Source organism: Choloepus didactylus, chromosome 4, assembly GCF_015220235.1.
Source record: "Choloepus didactylus isolate mChoDid1 chromosome 4, mChoDid1.pri, whole genome shotgun sequence".
NCBI classification, from domain to species: Eukaryota; Metazoa; Chordata; class Mammalia; order Pilosa; family Megalonychidae; genus Choloepus; species Choloepus didactylus.
Genome location: NC_051310.1, coordinates 165,301,205 through 165,307,560, shown reverse-complemented (window position 1 = coordinate 165,307,560; position 6,356 = coordinate 165,301,205). Strand labels below are relative to the sequence as shown.

General features: G+C 35.9%; 1 pseudogene; it reads left to right on the top strand.

Moving 5' to 3' along the window:
• Positions 1-205: 205 nt before the first annotated feature.
• Positions 206-651, top strand: LOC119532992 (annotated as a pseudogene).
• Positions 652-6,356: the final 5,705 nt, after the last annotated feature.

Genomic DNA, 6,356 nt, shown 5'->3' with positions numbered 1-6,356 from the left:
CATTAAACATGATTCTAATATAAATTATTAGCAGATAAGTTAATAAAAAGAATGTATACTTCTGAAAATAATTTAAACACATTACTATGAAGACATTTTTGCCAAATTTAAAATGAAATATTTGATTTAAAAAAATCTATCTTTGGTCATCACCATCCAACTGCTTTCCAGGAGACTGGAATCCAAAGCAAGCGAGTTTGTCATAATGGCAGGTGAAGAAATAAATGAAGATTAACCAGTAGGAATTGATGAGTATTTATCAACATTCAAGAATTCTATTGGTGCTGTGGATGAGATCTCAAGACCATGATGTCTGTTTACAGACATGAGTTGTTGCAGAAGTTGGACCCACGTGAACAAGCAAAAGTGGATTTAGTTTCTGCGTACCCATTAAATTCAATGTTTTGGGATCTTTCTCTTGTCGTTCATTTGGCATTGAGTTAATCCTAAGGAACATCCAATAAAGCAGGAATTGGAAAGAATCAGAGTATACGTGAACAGAGTCAAAGAAATAATAGATAAGAAAAAGTCTGGCAAACTGGGCAGAGGTGCAGCCTCAAGATTTGTTAACCTGCCCTCTGGGAACCAAAACCTAAAAATGCATCAGAAGTTGCCAATAAAGGGAAAAGTAAAATTTACTGTCTTTTTTGATGAGACTCTTATTTCCTTATATAGGTCATTCTTTCACGTACTGTTTTATAAACAACTGTGAAATTTAAGTTAATGTTTTTTGTAAACATTTTGTACTATTTTAAATGAATAATGATCTTATATGTCATCTGAAGACTGAAGTTATAAGTACCTCTGTTTTCACTATATAATATTAAGAAAGAATTAAATACTTAAATGTCCTTTTTTTCTTGTGGTTATTTCATCATGTTTTCATGATTTTAGGAATTATTGCTTTTTTATATTCAAAGTGTGAAATTAAAACTTTAAGGTTATACTTTAATTCTTGGCGCTTGCCTCTATGTCCCGTTTAAAATAAAATATATTCTATTCTTATTTTCTTTTAGGTGAGAAATGAGGTTGTATGTAGATGGCTGAATTTTAGCATAATGGCTATACCCTGTTAAAAAAGGCTGTAAATGTGTAGCTAAGCTGTTTATTTTTCTCTTTTGTGTAAATTTGCCCTTCAGATTAGGAAGATAGATTTTAGAAACCATCACAAATAAAGAAATTCATGAGTTTTTGTTCTTGATGTATATTGCTTTAGGTAACAACCCACAGTTTTGTTGAACTTGCTTTTTTAGATTTTTTGCTTATATGTCTTTGAGGCTATGTCAAATACATACAAGTGTTTTGGAGCAACTTATATAATACTACTTAATTAGAAAGAGAAATCCAAAGGAGATACTTTGTGTTTATATTCTGATTTATCTTTTGGGAGTATTTGTTACAGAGAATTCTACATATTAAAATTTTTTAAATGTCTAAAAAAATATATCTTTAAAATAAGCAAATTTAAAAAATAAAATGTAGTATTTCATTGTGGAGATTGTAGTGAGTTATAGTTGTCCTCTTTAAAATTTTTTTTATTGTTTTCACCTTCTTTAGTTTTATCATGTGAATGTATACGCCTATGTTGTGTTTATTGTATTAACTTCAGTCTGGCATGTTCTAATTCCGCTGGTTTGGAAAGTCATTGTTGTAGAATAAGAATTATTCTTCCAAGAGAAGGATTGTATAATACAGTAATGTGGTTATTTTTAGTAATTTATGCAAGTAGGACTCTTTTCAGACTTGGATACTACATCAATTGACCTTTGTACTTAGAATGAATCATTGATCTTGATCTCAAAATGAAAATTATACAGATTTTTTTAAATGTTTAAATAACTGTAATAAGCTAACAAAATACCAGAATTTTAAAACACTGAATAGCAGGCTGTATTGCAATACTGTTGTAATCTCTAATATTGTAATTTATAAAAAAATAAAAAGGGACAGTCTGAGTCTGATCAAGGGAAAGCACTCTTCTCTAGAAATTAGGAAACCTAGGATCTCATTCTAACTGTACCACTAATTAACTCTTTTTTGGTATAATTTTTTCATATGTGAAATGTGGGTTTGTTAGATTAGGTAATCTCAAAAGTTCCTTTTGAAAATTCTATGATTGCCTCTAAAATTATCAGTTAAAAGTTTTCATTATAAACATTCAATGGCAAGTTTTTTTTTTTTATCCTGAATTATCTTTTTTTTTTTTTTTCATTTTTATTGAGATTGTTCAGATACCATACAATTATCCAAAGATCCAAAGTGTACAATCACTTGCCCCTGGGTACCCTCATACAGCTGTGCATCCATTACACTTAATTTTTGTTCAATTTTTAGAAACTTTTCATTACTCCAGACAAGAAATAAAGTAAAAGATGAAAAAAGGAAAAAAGAAGAGGAAACTCTAATCCTCCCCTATCCCTAACCAACCCCCCTCAATTGTTGACTCGTAGTATTGGTATAGTACATTTGTTACTGTTTATGAAAAAAATGTTGAAATACTACTAACTGTAGTATATAGTTTGTAATAGTTATATAGTTCTCCCCTATATGCCCCTCTATTATTAACTTCTAATTGTATTGTCATACATTTGTTCTGGTTCATGGAAGTGATTTCTAGTATTTGTACAGTTGATCATGGACATTGCCCACCATAGGATTCAGTTTTATACATTCCCATCTTTTAACCTCTAACTTTCCTTCTGGTGACATATATGACTCTGAGCTTCCCCTTTCTACCTCATTCACATACCATTCAGTGCTGTTAGTTATTCTCACATCTTGCTACCAACACCCCTGTTCATTTCCAAACATTTAAGTTCATCCTAATTGAACATTCTGCTCATAGTAAGCAACCACTCGCCATTCTTAATCCTCATCCTATATCTTGGTACCTTATATTTCATGTCTATGAGTTTACATATTATAATTAGTTCCTATCAGTGAGACCCTGCAATAATTGTCCTTATGTGTCTGGCTTATTTCACTCAGTATATTGCCCTTGAGGTTTTGTCATCAACCCATTTTTTTTTAATATGGTTTTGTTCACTCACCATACATTCCATCCCAAGTAAATAATCGATGGTTCTCTGCATGGTCATACATTTAAGTGTTCACCACCTTCACCACTATCTATATAAGGGCATCTGCATTTCTTCCACAAGGCAGGAGGGAGAGTCAAAGAAGGTAGAGAGGCAAAAGAAAGAGGAAAAAAAAAATGACAGCTAGGAAGCAGCAAAAGGAAAAATAACCTTAAATCAAAGTAGAATAAAGAATCAGACAATACCACCAATGTCAAGTGTCTAACATGCCTCCCCTATCCCCCCTCTTATCTGCATTCACCTTGGTATATCACCTTTTTTTACATTAAAGGAAGCATAATACAATGATTCTATTAGTTACAGTCTCTAGTTTATGCTGATTGCATCCCTCCCCCAATGCCTCCCCATTTTTAACACCTTGCAAGGTTGACATTTGCTTGTTCTCCCTCGTAAAAGAACATATTTGTACATTTTATCACAATTGTTGAATATTCTAGATTTCACCAAGTTACACAGTCCCAGTCTTTATCTTTCCTCCTTTCTTGTGGTGTCTCACATGCTCCCCCCCTTCCTCTCTCAACCGTATTCATAGTTACCTTTGTTCAGTGTACTTATATTGTTGTGCTACTATCTCCCAAAATTGTGTTCCAAACCACGCACTCCTGTCTTCTATCACCCTGTAGTGCTCCCTTTAGTATTTCCTGTAGGGCAAGTGTCTTGTTCACAAAGTCTCTCATTGTCTGTCAGAAAATATTTTGAGCTCTCCCTTATATTTGAAGGACAGCTTTGCTGGATATAGGATTCTTGGTTGGCGGTTTTTCTCTCTCAGTATCTTAAATATATCACACCACTTCCTTCTTGCCTCCATGGTTTCTGCTGAGAGATCCGCACATAGTCTTATTAAGCTTCCTTTGTATGTAACGGATCGCTTTTCTCTTGCTGCTTTCAGGATTCTCTCTTTGTCTTTGACATTTGATAATCTGATTATTAAGTGCCTTGGCATAGGCCTATTCAGATCTATTCTGTTTGGAGTACGCTGCGCTTCTTGGATCTGTAATTTTATGTCTTTCATAAGACATGGGAAATTTTCATTGATTATTTCCTCTATTATTGCTTCTGCCCCCTTTCCCTTCTCTTCTCCTTCTGGGACACCAATGATTTGTACATTATTGTACTTTGTTTCATCCTTGAGTTCCCAGAGACATTGCTCATATTTTTTCATTCTTTTCTCCATCTGCTCCTTTGTGTGTAGGCTTTCAGGTGTTTTGTTCTCCAGTTCCTGAGTGTTTTCTTCTGCCTCTTGAGATCTGCTGTTGTATGTTTCCATTGTGTCTTTCATCTCTTGTGTTGTGCCTTTCATTTCCATAGATTCTACTAGTTTTTTTGAACTTTTGATTTCTGCCGTATATATGCCCAGTGTTTCCTTTACAGCCTCTATCTCTTTTGCAATATCTTCTCTAAACTTTTTGAATTGATTTAGCATTAGTTGTTTAAATTCCTCTATTTCAGTTGAAGTGTATGTTTGTTCCTTTGACTGGGCCATAACTTTGTTTTTCTTAGTGTAGGTTGTAATTTTCTGTTGTCTAGGCATGGTTTCCTTGGTTATCCAAATCAGGTTTTCCCAGACCAGAACAGGCTCAGGTCCCAGAGGGAAGAAATAGTCAGTATCTGGTTTCCCTGAGGGTGTGTCTTAGAAAATTGCTCCACCCTTTGATGCCTCAGATCACTGTGCTTTTCTGCCCAGCAGGTGATTCCTGTTAGCCTCTAATTCTTGACTGGTGTGAGGAGGTATGGCTGTGTTCCCCCAGGCTCTGGGGTCTGGTTCTGAATGTAAAGGGCCCCACCCCTTTCCTCCTAAAGAAGACAGACCCCCCAGGTGGAGGTCATTAGCATTTCAGTGGTCTCACCCTCTGCTTGTGCTGTCTCCACCCTTCCCAGAGTCACAGCCCTGGAAACTGAAAATGACTGGGGCTTTCTCCACTGAGCCGAAAAAGAAACAGATAGTCCCCTTCAGACCTAGTTCAAGGCGACCCACCGGCTCTCTAAAGTCAGTCGTCACCCAAAGCCTGTCTGTTTTTTGGGGATGCGTACCTGTAGTGAGCAGTTCACACTCGCTACTTAAAACCCCAGTTGGAGCTCAGCTGAGCTATATTCGCTTGCTGGGAGAGAGCTTCTCTCTGGCACCACGAGGCTTTGCAGCTTGGGCTATGGGGGAGGGGGTCTCGCGACTTGGATCCGCAGGTTTTACTTACAGATTTTATGCTGTGTTCTCGGGCATTCCTCCCAATTCAGGTTGGTGTATGATGAGTGGATGGTCTCGTTTGTCCCCCCGCAGTTATTCTGGATTATTTACTAGTTGTTTCTGTTTTTTTGTAGTTGTTCCAGGGGGACTACTTAGCTTCCACTCTTCTCTATGCCGCCATCTTGCCCCGCCTCTCAATGGCAAGTTTTAACAGCTTGAGTTTAGAAATTCTTACCTTGAAATTTCATACAGTAAATGAACACAGATGGGGGAAGAATAGGTAGTTCTGAGTAATGAAATATTCTGGTTAATAACTTATCAAATGTGCCACACACAATTTTAAAACCTGCAGCTTTCAAAATTAATAATATATTCAAAATGCTATATTGAACACAGTAGTTCTTAGGTGATTCAGAAGGTGCTTCAGGATATTGGAGTTCCTTATATAAACCAATTCTAGTTGTTAGAATCTTGTTTATACCACTTAAAAAAAACTTTCTAACATTTTCTCTGGGTACTATTTAGATGTGATTCTTTTTTTTTTGGGGGGGGGGAATGGGCACATTTAATCATGCATAAGATACCAGCCCCCACAGTAGTTTTGATCTAACTGAAGACCATGTCAGGCTGTGAAGCTCAAATGTCCTAATGTCCAACAAAGAGGTGTATCTAGCCATTCATACTTCCCCAAGTGCTCAGTTGAAAATACTCTAAGGTCTTCAAAGTCCGGTGCCCCACACTCAGACCTGAATCAGAATCTCTAAGACAGGAGCTTGAGAATCCATATGTTTAGCAAACTGCAGGTGATTTCTTATGAACATATGTTGAACATAATCAGGTTCAGTGATAACGGATATTGAAAGAAAAGTTAAGAAATTTTGGAGATGGCATAAGTGCAGTCGTTATACCATCACAATTAGAACCTTGTATTTTCTCATGGCCCACAGGAATTCCTTTTGTTAAAAAATGATCAAGGTAAAATATTGGATTCAAAGTCATCTCTGCTCAGATTTTTTTTTTTCTTTTGCCATTGATATTCCATTTGAAACTAGGAAGAAAAAAGTGACAGTGTTATT